Below are 20,068 nucleotides of genomic sequence, written 5' to 3' on the forward strand. Positions count from 1 at the left end.
ATGAAAAAGATATTTGCTATCTGTTTTTCTTTCTTCTTTTTTCAGGAAAACACAGACGCTTGGGGGTTTGAAAGAAAATTGAACAGGCATATGTTTCCAATACACTTTAAAGTTCTTTAAAATGGACACTTCTTTCCTTTAATTGTATTTCGGTTCAACTTGGAGATTCTCCTCCCTCTAAATGAGGGAAGGACCTCCGGCTTTCCCCAGCACAGGGAGGGGGCGGAGCATCCTCTAGAAGCTTGGAAGAGTGAGCCGGCCCTGGCCAGTCTTGGGGGAGGAGCGGCATTACATACAGACTTCGGAGGCCTCGCAGAAGAGAGAAGAGAAGCTTGGAGGTAATGGCTGTCGTGAAAAGATAGTTATTTTCGGAGATTTCTGGAGACTTGGCAGTAAAGGTGAGAAGAAGGGACTGCTGCTTTGGAGTCGTGGGAAAGGAGCGTTGTTTTGTGAGAGTCGCAGTTCCTTTGAGGGAATTCTGTCTAAATTTTGTATTCCTTCCAGATATTTTAAAACTCCACACTTTAAGAGTGGGGGAGGTGATCAGATTACACCTGCGGAAAAAATACTTCAGGAGGTTGCAAAAGCTGACTTTCGAGTAGGGCATTTTATGTTTCAGTCAAAAAGCAGTAGTAACGGAGATAAATGATGAAACAAAACTTGAAAAATTAATCTTCCTTAGTTTAAAAAAAAGAGAGATTATGTTGTGATAACGCCCAATGAGAAACGAAGTTATTAGTTGGAAGTGTTGGGTTTTTATATTACTTTGGTTGTTGATTGTATTTCCAACAAATCTTGCTGTTTTGGTGGAGTTTGTGTAGTAATAGTCTGAAATAGTGTATAACTGCGAATTTAAGTTCTGAAGACATTAATAAGTTTAGTTTATTGTCAGGGAATACTCAGTGTCTTAAAAGGATCACTTTTTTTTTTTTATGGATGTGTAAAGAACGATCATTGTCTATGTCCCTACCTAGCTATCAAAAGCATGATATATTCCAATTTATACTGTAATGTGAAAAATATCTGTAAGTTCATGAGCTGAAGAATAATAGGCTTATACTGATATAATAAAACACAACAATATATATAGTAATAAATGATGTCTAAGAAAAAAAAAGGAAATTTCCACTACTTTGCCCAGAGTATGCTATGAGAGAGCATGAGTAGCTATGTCAGCATAAAAATATTGAGATGAGAATTTAAAAACATGGGGGGAAAAGCTACCTGCCAAAAAAAAATGAGTAAATAAGGAAACATGGAAAGGTGTTCAAATGTATTAGTGGAGAAATATAATTTAAAGTAGTGTATTCTAATATGTAGAATGAGGAAAGGACATATATATATATGTATATATATATATATATATATACACACACATATGAATACATTATTTAAATTACATTTGTACACAGACAAACACATATGATGAGGGAAAAATCAATGGGATTTTGCTCAAATATAAGCAGTAAACCAATTCAGGGGTTAGAGTAAGAATGATGTGTATTTTCTTCTTTAGACTTTTATGTACCTTTAGTTTAGTTTTGTTTTGTTTTTGGAAGCACATAATGGAGCTTAAAGAGAAAAATCCATTTTGTTACAGACATTTAAATACTCAAACACACTCCATTGTCTTTAGCTAAAGGTGGATTTTTCTCTGGGTCTGAGAAGGCTGGTTATCTGGTTGCTTGTGCTTTGCTTGCAGTTCAAATATTTAGACTATTGTCCAGACTTTGGTTCAAGCAGAAGATATGTATTTGTATTTTTATGTACTTTTGAGAAAGATTTCAAAAAATGTTCAAAGCATATTGTGGAATAGTCATGTAGGATAGTTCACCATAATTTTGAATACTATGCAGCTGTAAAAAAAATAAGCTAATGTAGTGAGCTAAGTGCAAAAATAAGAAAAGATATAGAAGGTATATTCTAAAAATAAGCATGTTGCAGAATGACCTGTAATAATATTGGTACATTATATGCAAGAAAATTTTGGAAATATGCATGTACTTTATTAATTGGAGATATATGAGTGTAATTGGAAACAGAACATTTCGACTCTTTATATATTACATTTCTCCATTTAAAAAATCTTATTCTGAAACTAGCAAGCTTGAATCAGATTCATTATGAGAAAATGAGATAAAATTTGAGAAATGTAGGATTATCATGTGAAAGTTATTCACAAAAAGATGAAGTGGTGGTGGTGGTGGTTTAGTCACTAAGTCATGTCCGACTCTTTGTGACCCCGTGGACTGTAGGCCACCAGGCTCCTCTGTCCATGAGATTCTCCAGGCAAGAATACTGGAGTGGGTTGCCATTTCCTTCTCCAGGGGATCTTCCTGATCCAGGAATCGAACCCAGGTCTCCTGCATTGCAGACATATTCTTTCCCAACTGAGCTATAAGGGAAGCCCAAAAGATGATGTAGAAAATATTTATTGATGTGAGAAGATGTTAAAATATGTTATTAGGAAGGATAAAGTCTGGTTTACAAAAATATACACATTAATATGTTTAAGAAAAATATATAGAGCAAGCCATTATATTTTGACCATTATTGTGAGAATTTGCTTTCTTTCTTGAAAAATCAAAAGATGAAGGAAGATACGCAATATGCATGAAGTATATAATAACAAACATTAAAATGAGGAAATGTAATCCCACTTTTATATGGCACCTACACAACTCTGAAGTTGAGAATGAACAAGTCTAGAAGCAAAAAAACAAAACAAAAAAACCCATCTAGAAGCCTGAGAAGGCTACAGTCTGGTTAATATAGTTCCCACCCTTCCTGACCAAAGACCTGAGTATCTGCAGTAGTTCTGGTTCTAGTCACAAGATGACACTTGCCAGATGTCCTAAATTTTCTTTCAGGCAACCATATTTATGAACTGGACAGATAAAGCAATGAGATATATTTTCTGTTATGAGACAATATGTAGAATGTGATTGCAGTTTGTTGAAAAATTGCACATGTATAAAATAAAAGCACACCAAGACTGATATGAGAATTCAAACAGAAAGCATTAAAAAAAAAATAGTTACACAGATTGGGCCTATACAGATGCACAAGGCAATTGTTATTTCCCTTTTTTCCTGTCCCCAAAGCATACTTTTCATGAGGGAGATGATTTTAGTATCAACCTAATAATATAACTATGTCACAGAGAACATTTCAAATATCAAGAACAAGAAGGAAAATAAATAAGGCCTCTGCATCACAGTTGAGATTTTTATCTCATTCCTGTGTTTCAGAAGAACATGCCTGCTAAAGTTTTGGTAGGGAAACTTTATACCTTTTCCATTTAATTGGTTTGCTTCCCTGTCTCCTTTTGGACAGCTTAGGTTAATGTCTGAGATGCACATTACCTGGGGAATCTGTGTGTGACACCAGTTGAGCCTCAGAAGGGCAGCACGACCACAAAACGGCCAAACAGGGAGAAGGCTCTGCTGGACAAACAGCTGGAGTGAGAGTAAAAACAACCGGATCACAGGAGCACACCCTGAATGATCCATGTGACACTGGGTAAGGTTCTTCCCATCTCATGAAATATCTCACATTAAAAACATGTTGAGAACTTGGGGTATAAGAGGTATAGTTTATTTTGTTTCCTGCTCTGTAACCATAACATTTTAAATTAAAAGACACATTTCATACTAAAATTATGTTAGGTTGGTAATTTGAGATACAATTCTTTTGCCCCTGTTCTGCAGCCCTAATGTTTTGTAATTAAAAGCCATCGCTTCTAGTTTTGGGGAAAATATCTCATGTGTTTAACCACTATGAAGAAATAATTGAATAGGCTATTCAGGTGTCTACCAGAGGTTGCAGCCAGGGACCTGACTACAATCCTTGACAGCTTTGCTCAGTTGTTGTCACCACATACTAGACAACATGTTGTTGTTTAGTTACTACGTTGTGTCTGACTCTTTATGACCCTGTAGACTGTAACCCACCAGGCTCCTCTGTCCATGGGATTTTCCAGGTAAGAATACTGGAGTGGGTTGCCATTTTTTTCTCCAAGGGCTTTTCCTGACCCAGGGATTGGACCCACGTCTCCTGCACTGGCAGACAGATTCTTTTCCACTGAGCCACCAGGGAAGTACTAGATAGCGTAGTTACAAGTATTTATTAAGACCTGCTTATGGTCTCACAGCCTTCCTCAAATAGACTTCTGTACACTCTCTTGAATAAGGCTATTGATGCCAAACCTCATTATCTGTGTCCATGAGATCTTTGCTTTGGACAGGCAAGGCAGCACTAGCAGCTTTGGAAACAGTAAAGCCCAGAATTCTGTTGTGATAACCCTGTGGGATTTAAAAGGCCTGAATTACCCAGGAACACAAATAATGTCCTGCCACTTCCAAAGTCCCTCCCACATGCATTCTTTTCTCACAGTACAACAGAAATAATAAAGAAGTGATATTGGGTTTGTGTTATCATAATTCTTCTTGTTTTTCTTCCCCTTCCCTCCAAAAGATGTCCATGTCTCTGATCTCCTTTCTCTGATATTATCCTTCTGATTTTTATCTTGTCTCCATCATCACTGTCCACGTTCTTTCTGCTTAGCAGGGTAAACTTATCTGATCCTTTTTTTTTTTTTTTTGCCATATTTTAATCTAATCCAGTTGGTGCCCATTGAAAACACTTTATTCCGGCTACTTTGTGGGTTTCAGAGGATAAGAAGAGGCTACAGCAGGTGAGAGCCATTTATTAGCCCTACTGCAGTAGAGTTAAGGGCCCTTCAAAAACTGCTTTTCTAGAAAACTAGGCAGCTAGAACTGGATCGGTGTCCTGAGGAATTTTCCAGGACACTGCATATCTATTGGTTGAGTTCCTATCTATATCCTGGTGCACTGAGTATATTGCAAATTCAGTTTCTCTGTGGTTAAATTAGGATTTCTTTTACCCGTTTCCATATCCTTCCTGTCTCATCTAGCTCTCACTACACACTTAGCTACTAAATTCTTTTTTTTTTAGTTATTGTACCATTAAATGTGGTTTCATATTTAGACAACCTAGGTTATTGTCAGAGACGCTTTTGAGTTATGCATGTTTCTTAACTGTGGGATCTAGTATGGAGACATGACAAGTCAGCATAGTTATCAAGGATTTGAAAATTTTCTCTCCATTCAGCTAGTAAAGGTCTCAAACCCACAACTGCCTGCTTCCCTGTCACAATGCCTCTGTGACAAACTTAAAGGCTAAACATTGGGTTCTGCTGAGAGAAATCTCTATCTCCTCACTAAAGAACCCTTGATGTCCTTTACTCAGATTGCTTAGTGGAATAATTTTGATCTAGCCTGACCCTCCTGTTATATGTCTGTGAAAGAAAGATGGCTTCTCTCTTTAGAGCCCCTGATGCACAGTTTTCTTTCTCTCTGTTTGTTAATCACAGGAAGAGCTGTGTCATACTGCAGCTCTGTTTCTCTAACCTGAATTAGTCAGAGGTGCTAAGAAACAGGGGTCGTGTTTACTTGTTCATTGTGATGATGGATGGGGTTGTGAGGGCTTCACCAACTTTACCTACACTTTATACACACACACACACACACACACACATATTGTTTTTGAATTAGCAAAACATTATCTTAAGAGAACTAACCCTCAGAATGATCCATTTAGCAGCATGTAGGTTTTGTCACTTCCTGGGAAATGACACCCCTAGGTTAAAGGCAATAAAAACCTAAATTTAACTCTTAATTTCTTGAATATTTTGTGAACAAAAATGCTCAATAAAGAGGATATCGAATCGCAAACAACTAAAGCACAAGAACAAGGAGTTGCCAATTGTAAATGAGGATTGGATGAAATGAGCATTTCTCTCCATAACCAATGATTATCAGTTGTTGTACTGCCAGGTCCCTGTGACACAGAAGAGATATGTTGTAACTAGTCTATGGTTGAGTGAAATTATAATGCAGATATGGTCAGTGTAAGAGCATAGTGCAGAAATATATTTTTTAATTTGTGTGAGAATGTGGATGTATGTGAAAGATAGGGAGTTCATAGGTAAGTGTGATAATTATTGAAAATTGTTGTGGTTCACCAGCATGTTCACCAAGAAGGACATATGTTAAGTAACACTTACTGGGGGTTTCAGTCATTAATTTCCCTACAATCAGAAAGTGAATGACATATCCTTTGTTCTACTCTAGAATCCTCAAAGAGGATTCTAAGTGCAGAAAGCGGTGAGTACTGATCAAGAGAACATATCTTTCTATGTGGAACTCAGGTAAAACTGGGTTTTGGGTGTCTTGTTTTGTTTTTTAAATTTACCATCTTAACCATCTTTTTAAAAGTCTCTATTGAATTTGTGACAGTACTCCTTCTGTTTTATGTTTTTGTTTCTTGGCCACGAGAGATGTGGTATTTTAGCTACCCAACCGGGGCTCAAACCTGTGCCTGTGCTTAGTCACTCAGTCGTGTCCAACTCTCTGTGACCCCATGGACTGTAGCCTACCAGATTCCTCTGTCCATGGGATTTCCCAGGCGAGAATACTGGAGTGGGTTGCCATTTCCTTCTCCAGGGTATCTTCCCAACCCAGGGATCGACCCAGGTCTCCTGCGCTGTGGATTCTTTACCGTCTGAGCCACTAGGGAAGCCCTCAAACCTGTATCCCCTGAATTGAAAGGTGACGTCTTAATCACTGACCACCAGGGAAGTCTCTAAGACTTTTGCCTTAATTTTGTTTTGCCCTCTTCCCAGCCTTGTGACCTTGCACATGAGCAAGAGTACCCATTTTCTCACTCTTGTCAACTCTCCATTGAATCATTTTTCCCCACTTCATTATAAGTAAAATCGAAATCTCATTGCTGTTTACATTTGCATTTCTTTATTAGGGAAGGTGAATATCTTTATGGATTGTTTAATTTTAATTTTTACTTTGGATATTTGAGTTTTGAGGAGCCCCATTGAACAGCATATCCCTTTCTCCACTGAACAAATTGAACAAACTGATATAAAACAAATGAAGTTGCAGATGGAAGCCTAAACATCAGGTTTTGTACAAGGTGAAAGTAAACTAAAGGGCATTGATTATTGAGTCAACTGGACTTTAAAACAGCAAATTTAAACAATTTTACCAAACAGCCTGGAGGTTTGCAACTATATGGGAAGGACAGAGGTCCCTGTAGTTGAACTGTGTGAGCTTGCTCACAGGAAAGTTAATATTGGGAGTGGGTAAGAATTTTTCCCTCAGAACATTGTGAATTGTCTATTTATGTCTCTTGCTCATTTTTTTTAACCTCACTCTCTTCCTTATTAATATGTAAGAGCTACTTTAAGGCTATTTTTTGAATAAGAACCAGTTTGTCAAATTTATTCTTGTGTTTTCAACTTGCTTTATAGTGTTTTTAAACCATAAATAGTTTTTTTTCAGTTTTAATATATCAGAGATATATTTCTTATATCTCTCTTCATTAAGGATTTTGGTACATGTTTGTGTTTAAAAAATTACTTGACTTGAAAAAAGCTGAAACTTTCTGAAGGATAAATGAGAGAAACTGAGTAACAGAAACATATCATGTCCCAGGGCCAGAAGAATTAACACTGTACAGTTTTAATTCTCCACAAAACAGTGTATCCATTCACTGTAATCACAAGCAAGGACTTAGCAGGTCTTTTTAGTGGACCATGACCAGTTGAGTCTTAAAATCTTTTGTAAAAATGTTAACAGAAAGGGCAAGAAAATATGTAAGAGATATTTTCAACTGGGTCTTTACTATATGATAAAGAGATTTGCTGTTTCTCTTCAGGAAGTTACCTACCCTTGTGGTATGAATGGAAATGAAAGAGACACAAGTTGCCATTTCTCTTTCAAGTCCTTTAGAAATGAACGTTTTTCTCCTTTAAGTGAATTTCAGTTAACTTGGCAATTCTCCTCCCTCTAATTGAGGGAAAGGCCCCCTCCTTTCCCCATCACAGGGAGGGGGCGGAGCATCCTCTGAGAAGCTTGGATGTGAGCTGTGCCTGGCCACTCTTGGGGGAGGGGCTGCATTTCACGAGGCTGCAGCTGACAAGAAGCTTCAAGGTAATGGCTGTCTTAAAGCTAGTTTTTTTTCTGGGGATTTCTTTGGGCTTCAGTGTTACGGTGGAAAAAAAACAGAGGCTGTTGCCTGGGAGAGGTGGGAATAGAATATATTTTGGGGGAAATTCCCGTTACTGTGACAGAATCAATCCCCTGAAAATTCAGTTTCTCCGATATTTTTTAAAGTCCACAGTGTGGGAATGGGTGATCAGATTACCGCATCTAAATTAAGACTTCAGTGAGGCATGCTGTTCATGTTAATTTTTTACATGGCATTCCATGTTTCTATCTTTGGTACAGATTTTATTGAAGCATTTATTATTCTACAAAAAATAACTGATAGGAAAAATGTAACCATAAAAAGTGCTTGACATGTAAAATATAAATGTACAAGGAACATGGAACGGATTCAGATATGCTGTTGATTGATCAACAATTTGTTTTTAAAAAACGTGTATTGGTAACTAGATTTCCATGTTAATAGCATATCGAGTATTCAGCTTACTGGGGATTTCAAAATATATTTTTAACCAGTTTCAGCATTTTTAGAACTGCTTTATTCCATGATCATTTTTATCATTGATAAATGATTTTTAAAAAAGTAGAGCAAAATGATACTGAAACAAATCTGTACCTTTTGGTTTTAGACACATGATCATTCATAAACACACAGACATGCAGCCATAACTAACCACCCCCCCCATCTTTTGCCGATAGCTGAAATTTTCCTGGACCTGATCAAGTGCGTAGCCTGGTTGCTGTGTTGACTACAGCCCTGTCTGTGTCCTCCTTGCAACTCATTCTTTCAGACAACAGGTATGACCATGGTCAGCAATAACCGTTTTTCTGTATCTCTAAAGTTTAATAGTGAAATAGGAAGAGGATTTGGATTGTTTCTACTAGCCATTTAAAAAATATGTGACATGGTACATCCATACAATTACAATTGAACGTTATATAGCTGACAAACAGAAGTATGAGCATGTAGTGATTTGAAAAGATGTCTAAGAAGTAGTATTAGGTGAAAATGAAAATTGCAGAATGGCAAACACCATATTATGTCATTTAAAGATAGAGGACTGTGTTAATACAATATGTGTAACATCAGGAAAAATAGAAGGGTACCTTCACTACATGGGATTATTTGTATAGTTTGACAGACAGTTACAGTCCTTACTCTCTCTATTAAAAAACATTTTTTAAACAATATCAGAGAAAGAGTTTCAGGTAAAATGTCATAAATTAGGGAGAAATTACATTTGAAGTGATTCAAACAAAATCACATTGAAAATATTTATAAGGAAAATTTTTCAAACTGTGTGCTTGAGCACAGTAAAAAGCTAGTTTTAAAGTAATATGTATTTATATATATATATAAAGATATTGAAAGATAATTAAGAAAACAATAATATTGATTGTTTTTACAGAATTATGCTTTCTTTTAAAAATCATATCTTTTCAGTTTTCAGTAAGCATGCATTTTTTTGTCAGACCATTGCAACTAAAGGCATTAGCATTCCATTTTTTGTGATGCATAACGAAACTCTAAATTTTAGTATGGTATATCCTAGAAGCCTGAGAAAACTGCTGGCTTGCCAGCATGTAAGTTCCCACCCTTTTGCTCTAAGGATCTAGTAGTAACTGGATGCAACTCTGGTAGTGCCCACAAGATGGCGCTTCTAGGATTTTCCAGATTTTCTCCAGGCAACTATTTTTTTGAAGTGAGCAAACAAAGCTGTGAAACGTATTTTATATTAGCAGACTACAAGACAGCTTGTAGAATGTGGTTTTAGTTCCACTGAAAAAATTGTACGTGTCTAGAAGACAAAGCCCCACATGAGGACTGATGTGAGAACTCAAACAAAGCAAAAAAAAAAAAAAAAAAAACAAAGAGATAGCTACACAGATTTGGCTTATAGAAAGGAATAATGCAATTGTTACTTTGCTTCTTTCCTGCCCCCAAAGCATACTTTTCATGAGGGAGATGATTTTAATATCAACCTAATAACATAACTGTGTCACAGAGAACATTTGAAATACCAAGAACAAGAAGGAAAATAAACAAGGGCTCTACATCACAGTTGAGATTTTATATCATCCTTGTGTTTCAGAAGAGCATGCCTGCTAAAGTTTTGGTAAGGAAACTTCTTTATGCCTTTTCCATTTAATTGGTTTGCTTCCCTGTCTCCTTTTGGACAGCTTAGGTTAATGTCTGAGATGCACATGACCTGGGGAATCTTCAGGAATCTGTGACACCAATTGAGCCCCAGAGGGGCAGCACAACCTCAGAAGTGCTGAACAGGGAGAAGGCCCTGCTGCGGACAAGCAGCTGGAGTGAGAATAAAAACAACGGGATCATAGGGGCAACTCTGCACGATCCATGTGACATTGGGTAAGGCTCTGCCCATCTCTTGTTAAAACATGGTTAAATTGAGAATATGGAGTGCAATTTGTTTTGATTCTGTTCAGTGACCATGTTTTAAATGAAAAACCACAAATTATATTCAGTAAAGAATTAGATGTATTAAACTCCTGTAAAGAAATTATACAAATGACACAGCCCCAGTCCAGGTCATACCACCCTTGTTTCCCCCAAGGCCTGTGATGGCCATCTGAGGAGAGCTGCTGGCCGAGATTGATACCAGGTAGGATATTTCTGTGCTTTGAAGTTAAAGTAGAAGTTATGCAAATGAGTATGATGATGTCTACTTACGGAAGACTTGCAGGTTTCATCCAGCTGTCTGACTCTCAATAAATCCTTGAAAACCACCTTATCCAGTAAATAGCCATGACAGTCATTCCAAATATCTGATTCCTAAGCTCATCCTCTTAATGAGATCATTGTGCTGTTGTCTGAATGCCAGAGACACAAACCTCAGGATCTGTGTCTGACTGCCTTGGGTAGATAGGGCAGTACGATATCTTTAAAAAATTAAAAGGTTACCTTAGAATAAACCTCAAGAGTCCCAAAATTTCAAAACACCCCATAAAAGCAATGGTGTCTCTGATGCATTTCATTGTTCAACACTCCCCTTCCTGAAGCTCCTGTCATCACACACTCATTCATTCTTTATATTTAATAGCTATAATATGCCTAAATACAGGGGTCATTATAGAGCTATTTCTCTTTTCTTATATTGTTAAGTATTTCCCAAACCACAGTATGTTTCTTTGGTGTCCGGTATTTATTCATCTTTTTGTCTGCTCTATTTTTATTTTCCACCTTCCTTCTCCTTTGACAGGGGAAACCCCTTTGCTTATTCTCTTCCCTTTTTCTTTAAGTGAATATCGCTCATTCAGAAGTGTTTGTTTAAGCTTCCTTGCAAGTTTTCAGGAGAATATGTATAAGCACAGAAGAAGGAAACTAGTTAGTAGCCCTAAGGCAATGTGTGTGCCTGTGTGTGCTCAGGCACTCAGTCGTGTCCGACTCTTTGTGACATATGGACTGTACCCCACCAGGCTCCTCTGTCCATGGAATTTTCCAGGCAAGAATAGTGGAGCAGGTTGCCTTTTCCTTCTCCAGGGGATCTTCCCCACCCAGGGATCTAACCCCTATCTTCTGCATCTCCTGCATTGGCTGGTGAGTTCTTTAGCACTGAGCCACCTGGGAAGCCCCAGACCTAAGCAATAGATACCTCTAAAATTACTGTTTTTGTGGTTAACCAGGCACACAGACCAATGACCTAAAGATTTTTCTAGATGATTCAGAGTTCACTGATTGATTTCCAGTTTATATCTAGATGTACCAATCAATCACATGCACATTCAGATCATTAGTGGCTCATTTTGAACAGCTTGTCCCCTTCCTCCTTATGTTCATATCTACTTCTTGCTATGCACTTAGACTGTTAACTGATCTTTTACAAATTATTTTAACCTTGTAATCTATTTTGATATATGTTAGTACCACTGGTTTCTTTAGTGAGCTATTAAAGTTAGAACTCAGTCCCAAACCCATGCCTGAATATCTGTTTGAGAACTTTTAACACATAACAACCTTGCCGTAACACTTGTCTGAGAAACTTAAGTTTAGAGAGTATATCTTTAACAGTCTATCATATCTCCTCACTAGAGAACTGATAAGTAACTTTATTCAGAGTGCTGACAGGAATAAATTTGGTCCAGCCTGGATCTTTGTTTTACTATGGGTGCTCAGAGGATGATGGGGGTGGGGATCACAGTAAGAAGGGAATTCCCTTTATCTTTAAATCCGCCAAGGCAGATCCAATGAAGTTCTTTCTCTTTGCTTGATAATCCTGTGAAGAGCACTGCAGCCTAGTTTATCTGCTTAAATACTTAGAGAGTAATAAAGTTTATCTGCTTTGTGCTGTGATTATTACATTGTGGGGTCCTTATCTACCTTTCTTTCATTTTATTTGTTTTAATGTTTTCCATCCCATCATCCTAATTTTTGAATTCCTACCAGCATCATCCATGGGCACTGTGTTAAGTTTTTGCATTACTCAGGAAATGCAAGATTCTCCGAATATGGCAAGTTTATATTCTTGTGATCTCTAGGTCACTGGTTGGTCTTTTTTTTCTTTTTTCCCTAACATGTTTACATACATTTGACCAGAAATTATCATGTCCCTTTGGCCCTGGCAGTGATTTTCTGTCTGGCTTGCCTTTTTCTTACCTGGAATGCTCACCCTTAATGAGTTTTCTTCTGATGTCCTTCCCCTTTAGGTGGACTGGCATTTGACCAGTGAACATTAATAATAATAACTTTGTTTACAAACAGTTTCAACTCTTTGTGCCTGCGCTTTAGCAGTCATTCAATATTTTGAATATCTATTTAGAATCTAAAATTTCTTGCTTTACCTATGCTCATGCCCCCCACCCCCCCATGGTATTTGGTAGTATTCCAAATGTACCATTTCTACTCTTTTACATGGACCTTATAAGCTAAAAAATATTGACATTTGTTTAGTCTATAACCATTCTGTCTCTCATATGTTATTTGGCTTCCACTTTCTCACTGGGGATGTATTCTTAACCAGACCTCTGTCTCCAAATTATAGCACTTTGGCTTCTGCTCCTTCCTTTCCTTCTACTCATATGGTTGAATGGCATGCCAGAATGTCAGTGGAGTTAAAGACTCTGCCAATAAGGATAAATTTCACAAGCTGTAGAGTGCTGATGTCCTCCAGATTCTTGACATTTGTCTTGTGTTAACTAACTTCAATGAAAGAGATCCTTAGTGGAGATTTGAATTTGTGCAGAGTTACAGAACTGCATCAAAAGTCAGGTACCTGCCAACATTTTTAAAGCAAATTCAAAAATAGAAGTTAATAAAAAATTAAGATATCCATTGACAGAGGGATGAATAAAGAAGATGCAGTCCCTATATACAATGGGTTATTGTATATTTCAGCCATTGAAAAGAATGCAATAATGCCATTTGCAACAACATGGATGAACCTAGAGATTATCGTACTAAATGAAGTAATTCAGACAAATATCATATAATATCACTTATATGTAAAATCTTTTAAAATGATACAAGTGAACATATCTACAAATCAGAAACAGACTCACAGACTTTGAATACAAACATATGGTAAACAAAGGGCAAGGGGGGGAGGGGTACCTTAGGAGTTTGGAATTTACATATACACACTACTGTATGTATTAATAAAATAGATAATCAACAAAGGACCTGCTGTATAGAATAGGAATCTCTACTCATTATTCTGCAATAACCTATATGGGAAGAGAATCTGAAAAAGAATGCATATATGTATATGTATAGCTGAATCACTTTGCTGTACCCCTGAAACTAACACAACATTGTAAATCAACTATGTGTGCTCAGTCGTGTCTGAGTCTTTGTGACCCCATGAACTGTAACCCTCCAGGCTCCTTTTTTTGTGGGATTTTCCAAGCAAGAATACTGGAGTAGGTCACCATTTCCTCCTCCAGGGGGTAAATCAGCTATACTTCAGTATAAAAATTAAAAAGATAAAGATGCTAGGCTAAGCATAACAAAAAAATTACTTAAAGAGGTTAAACAAATAGAATATTTAATATGTTCTTTATACACTATAGAGGATATTTTCACACATACCTGTGGTACTCACAACCTCTTTAGGTAATCACTGACCAAAGTACAAACAAAATTCCTATATATATTCCCATTATGCTCACTGTAAAACATCAATTTGTTATATAGGTTATATTCTGATTGGATGCCTTTTTAAGACTCAGATTTATTAAGGTATAGTTTACATAGAGTTAAATTCAGTCTTTTTGGTATGTAATTCGATGAGTTTTGACAAACATATACAGTCATGTAATAACCAGTACAGTCAGGCTATAGAATAGTTCCATAACTTCAAAATGTTCCTTACTGCCTCACTGTAGTGAACACTCTCTCGCTACCCCAGTTCCTAGCAGCTACTTGTCTGATTTCTGTCCCTATAGTTTTCATTTTCCAGAATATCATATAAATGGAATTATACAATATCTACCCTTTTGCATTATTTCTTTCACTTACCATAATGTTTCTGATAATTTACTCATGTTGGTACATGTATCAGAGGTTTATTTCTTAAATTAGCTTACAGGTATTCTGTTATTTTACAACTTATATATTCACTCACCAGTAGATTTATAGTTTTTGCTGATTATGATTAAAGTTGTATACATTCCAGAGGCCTTCCCCAGTGGCTCAGCAATAAGGAATCCGTCTGCGATGCAGGAGACATGGGTTTGATCCTTGGGTCAGGAAGATCCCCTGGAGGAGTGCATGGCAACCCACTCCAGTATTCTTGCCTGGAAAATTCCACCGACCGAGAAGCCTGGTGGGCTACAGTCCATGGGGTCCCAAAAGAATCAAACACAACTTAGCTACTAAACAACAGCAACATACATTCCAGAACAGATCTTTGTACATAAGTTTCATTTCTCTTAGTTGGTTTTGGTAAATGTATGTCTAAATATATTAGAAACTGCCAAACTGTTTTCTGAAGTAGCTGTGATATTTTGTATTTCCACCAGCATTGTATAAGTTCCAGTAGCTCTGCATCATTGCCAGCAATTGATACTGTCAGATATTTTTTTTTTAATATTAGCTATTTTTATAAAGGTGTTAGTGGTATCTCATTGTAGATTTATGTGCATATCCTTAATTGCTAATAGTGTTGAGCATCTTTTAATGTGTTCATTTGGTATTTATATATCTTCTTTGATGAGGATCTATTTAAATTGGGCCATTAATCTTATTGAATGATAAGAGTTTTTAATATATTCTATATACAAGTTTTTTTTTTAAATCTGATACTTGATCTGCAAGTATATTCTCCCACTCTGGATTTTCATTTTGTTTTTTGAAGAGCAGAGAACTTTTCAAGTCAAATTTATCAAAATCTTATGGTCCATGTTTTTTGTGGTCTGATAAATCTTTTGTCTAAATGAAGGTCTCAAAGATTTCATGCTTTGTTTTCTTCCATGAGTTTCTTAGTTTTTGCTTTTACATTAAAGTCAATCTGTCATTTTGAGCTAATTTTTGTGTATGGTCCTATCTAAGGGTTCAGGGTGATCATACTTGCATATAATATCCAATTTTTCCAGCATTATTTGTTGAAAAGACCATCACTTCTCCATTTAATTACCATTGTCATAAACCATATTTGCTGGTCTGTTTCTGTTTTCTTTATCTATATGTCTATCCTGTGCCAATAATATTCAATACACTGTTTTGCTTACTGTAGTCTTTAAATCAGGTAGTATGAGTCTTCCAACTTTGTGTTTTCTTCTGAAAATTACTCCGGTTTTTCTCCTAGTTCCTTTGCTTTTCCATATACATTTTAGCGATACCTTCTCAATTTTTACATAAAGCCTGCTGGGATTTTGATTGAGATTGCAATGATTCTATAGATATGTTTGGGGAGAAATTACAGCCTAGGAATAGTTCATCTTTTAGTCAATGAACTTGATATAGTTCTCCATTTATTCAGCTCTTCCTTAATTTCTCTCACCATTTTTAAAGTCTTCAGTGTGCAAATCATGCGCATATTTGTTAGATTTATTCTAACTTAGTATTTCCTTGGGTTTGATATTACAAATGGTACTTTGTCAAACTTCAACTTCTAATTTTTATTCTATAGAAATAAATTATGTTGGCCTTATAGCTGATGATATTGATAAACAGGTATTAGGTTTAGTAGCTTTTGTTTTCTTTTGTTAAATTCATTGGAATTTTCTGCATGGATCATCATGTTGTCTGCAATTAATAACAGCTTTATGTCTTCCTTTTCATTCTGCATGCCTTTATTTTTCAATTGCTATTTATTGGTTAAGATCTCTAATATAATGTAGAATAGAAGTGTTGAAAGCAGACATTCTTGTTCCTAATTTTAGGGGAACAACATTCCATATTTCACTATTAAGTAGGATTTTAACTTTAGGCTTTTTTATAGATGCCCTTGATCAAGTTGAGTGAGATCCCTTTAATTACTGGTATGCCAAACATATTTTTTATCATGAATGTCTGTGGAATTATGTCAAATGCTTTTCTGCATCAGTTGAGAGGACCTCTATTTTTCTTCTTTATTTAGTCTGTTGATATGGTGAGTTACATTGATTTATTGGCAAATGTATAACCATCCTTACGCTTCCAAGATAAACACCATTTAGTCATAATATTTTATCCTTTTTCTATAATCATTTTCTATGTAATTCTATATCATTTCTGTATCTGTATCATTGGATTTGTGTCTTTGTTTCTGAGGCACAATTGATCTGTAATTTTCTTTCCTTTTATGCTTTTTCTTCTAGTATGAGGTTAATACTGGTATCATAAAATAAGCTGGAGATTGTGTCCTTCTTTTCTCATTTCATTATCATCTGACTTGCATAACAAAGTTTTTGCTTAGAGTGCAGCCTGAGTGCCAGAGGTTTTTTCTCAGTGGTCTTTTTCAATTCTAAATTTTCAATAGTTCCTTTACATCTGCGCCACATGTTGGGGAGGGTGGTGTCTCTCTTCATGCCCTTGCCTGTTTCCCAGCAGTGAGCTGCTGTTATTGTTAGATGCTAGGTTCCTGGTGAGGCAGGGAGTGTCCTTTGTTTTTTTCATCCAGCCTCAGCTTTAGGGAGGCCCTATGTAGCTAGATCTTATGGTTGTACTTTCTCAGCATTCTTTCCTCTCCAAATGGCAGCTAACATCTGATTTATATCTAGTGTTAGTCGCTCAGTCGTGTCCGACTCTTTGTGACCCCATGGGCTATAATCCACCAGGCTTCTCTGTCCATGGAATTCTTCAGACAAGAAGACTGGTGTTGGATTGCCATTCCCTTCTCCAAGGAATCTTCCTGACACAGAGATTGAACCTGGATCTCCTGCATTGCAGGCAGATTCTTTACCATCTGCGCAACCAGGGATCTAAGGTTGATATATTCTTGCCCCTTCCTCAGCAGTAGCTGACCACTGCTTTTTATTCATAGAGAAACTTGAACTCAAAGGTTTCCTGCTCCTCCTCAAGGGCAGAGTTTTTTGCTTTGACTGCTCCCCAGCAGCTATGGATTTCTGCCTTTGTCTTGGGGATAGGCGGGTTTCCTATCTTCCCTTCCCTGGGAAGGTGGCTTTTGCTTTTCCCCTGGTGGCTTAAGACTTTTGCTTCCCATCATAGAAGGGTTTGTATAAGTGTGTGGGGCTTCATGTCTGTCTGCCAGCAACAGTTGATTGCCTCCTGCATACCTGAACCACTGACATGGGCTCTTTTGGTCTTCTGCATTGTCCACAGTCATGTTTGTGTGCTTCTGGTTAAGGACTGAAAAATAACTTGGCAGTGAGTGTATATTCCAAACTACTGGGACACTAGCCCATTAAGAGTTTAAGATTTTAAAAATTCATTAAACGTTCAGCTGATTTTTTTTTAACTTGCTTGCATGACAGCTACTTCTGTCTCCATGCTTTGCCAAAGAGGCTGGTTACCCTTTGGAATTCATTTTACCTCAGTTCTGTGATGAGCTCAAGGGATATTATGGTTTCGTGAATTACTTACATTTTTTATCATTAAATTATGGGTGACATTCTCCTATGGCTTATTGTATCTTAAGTCAAAATGGAACTGATGCTTTCTAATAATATGTGTATGGGTGTTATTTTTCTTTTGTTATTAAATATGCTTCAGGAAGAAGCATACTTCTAAAGCATTTTTATAAATAGTTGATTTTTATACAGTAATTATTAAATTTTTCCATTTAAATTTTTATTTTTTATTATATATGTTAAAATCATACTTAAAGCATCATACACAATACATGATTTTTTGTATACACTTCTTTGGATTTTACACATGTGTAAATTCATAAACTCACTGTCACAGCCAGGATGTGGAAGATTCTATCACCCTGACAACTTTCTGTGCCAACCATGTGTAGTCATACCCTCCATCTACCTGTAATCCCTGAAAGCCACTGATCATGTCACTGTATTTTTCGCTTTCTGAAAATGTCACATGAGTGGAATCATACAGTATTGTGGTGGGCACACCCTAAGGACCCACCCCCTTATGTAATTCCTTCCCTTTAAGTATGGCCAGAACCTATGACTTGCTTCCAATCAGTAGAATTTGGCAAAAGTGATGGGATGTCACTCATTCTTATAATTATGTTATAAAAGACTAATTTATGTTAAATTAGATACAGGATTCTCTTTTAAGTTTCCATGATTTCTAGGACATAGCTATTTCAAATTCACTAGTTAATTCACCATTCATCCAGTCCACATTTATAGAGCATTTTTCATTTGGATGAGGTAGGTTCAGTGTGTTTTAATGATTAAAAGCATGGACTCTGAGAGTCAGAGTACCTGGATTCAAATCCCATGTGCCCAATAGTCTCTAGGTATCCTTGTAAAGTTAGTTAATCTCTCTAATGCCTCATCTATAAAGTGGTAATACTCAGCATATCCATCTAACAAGATTTTGTGAAAATAGAGGGAGATGTTGTAAACAGAGAACTTGGCAGAGTGCCTGGCACATGGTAAGAAAACACTTTTGGTTTCTGTCATTCTTTGTCATTATTATTAGTAATATTACTACTCTTGTTATGCAGAATGAATCGGGCATGGGACTCTCCTACCTGAAATAGCCATCTAATAATTAAATAAAATAATATGTCAAGTGCTGGGAACAATACCTGGCACATGGAAAACTCTATAGATGTTAAGATATTATTATATCTGTAATTATTCTATATCTTCATTAATAGTAGTAGTAGTAGTATTAGCATTAATTATTATTGGTTATCCTTCTTCTCCCACTCTTTCTATAGAACAATGAAATAAAAAATATTGTCCAAGGAATTAACCTTTTCCTTTGTATTTTGTTTGGAAAATGGTGAGGTGTAGTATTTTCTGATTTAACCCAAGTGTCTCAGTGGTAAAGAATCTGCCCCTGCCATTGCAGGTGACACAGGAAATGTGGGTTCGATCTCTGGGTTAAAAAGATCCACTGGAGAAGATATGGCAACCCAGTATAGTATTCTTGCCTGGAAAATTCCATGGACAGAGGAGCCTGGTGGGATACAGTCCGTGGGGTTGCCAAGAGTCAGACATGACTTAGTGACTAAGCATGCAATATAGAAAATAGACAAAATAAACACAGAAAAGTTTAATTTTAATGTAATGACCATATTTTGTGTGCACTTGACTTTTCTAAAACATGTGAAATGAGAAGATGGAATGAGAAATATTACTTGTAAAATATATAACTGAATATATCTCTTCATTTAAATAAATTCATATTTATACTAACCTGATAATCCTCTTTAAATTATGTAATAATAATTTGAAAGCTTTGAAAAGATTGATTCTATAATAATAATATTATTTTTGTTGGTAATCATATATAAGATCAACTTTTTTTCCTATTACTAGAGAGACTAGAAAACACAGTGTCCTAGGTAAGATAGAAGCTTATTGTTCCACTGGGTTAAAGTGATTGGAATGGTGTGGATCCATTATTCAGGGGTTCAGGATCTTTCATCCCTAATGAGTTGCACCCTTTTTCTAAATCACTTCTTGGTCCAGAACGGCTG

General features: G+C 36.4%; 1 protein-coding gene across 14 annotated transcripts in view; it reads left to right on the forward strand.

Annotated features, from left to right (window-relative positions):
* Positions 1-254: 254 nt before the first annotated feature.
* PWWP3B (PWWP domain containing 3B) overlaps positions 255-20,068 on the forward strand; it is a 30,861-nt gene continuing 11,047 nt past the window's right edge. For 3 of the 14 annotated variants that reach the window (XM_043896733.1, XM_043896723.1, XM_043896734.1), the window contains exons 1-5: positions 288-398; positions 3,342-3,522; positions 7,854-8,030; positions 8,745-8,843; positions 10,227-10,419. The gene's annotated coding sequence lies outside the window, so the exon portion shown is untranslated. The other 11 variants (XM_043896727.1, XM_043896728.1, XM_043896732.1 and 8 more) reach the window with 11 other exon arrangements.

Source organism: Cervus elaphus, chromosome X (genome assembly GCF_910594005.1).
Source record: "Cervus elaphus chromosome X, mCerEla1.1, whole genome shotgun sequence".
Taxonomy (NCBI): domain Eukaryota; kingdom Metazoa; phylum Chordata; class Mammalia; order Artiodactyla; family Cervidae; genus Cervus; species Cervus elaphus.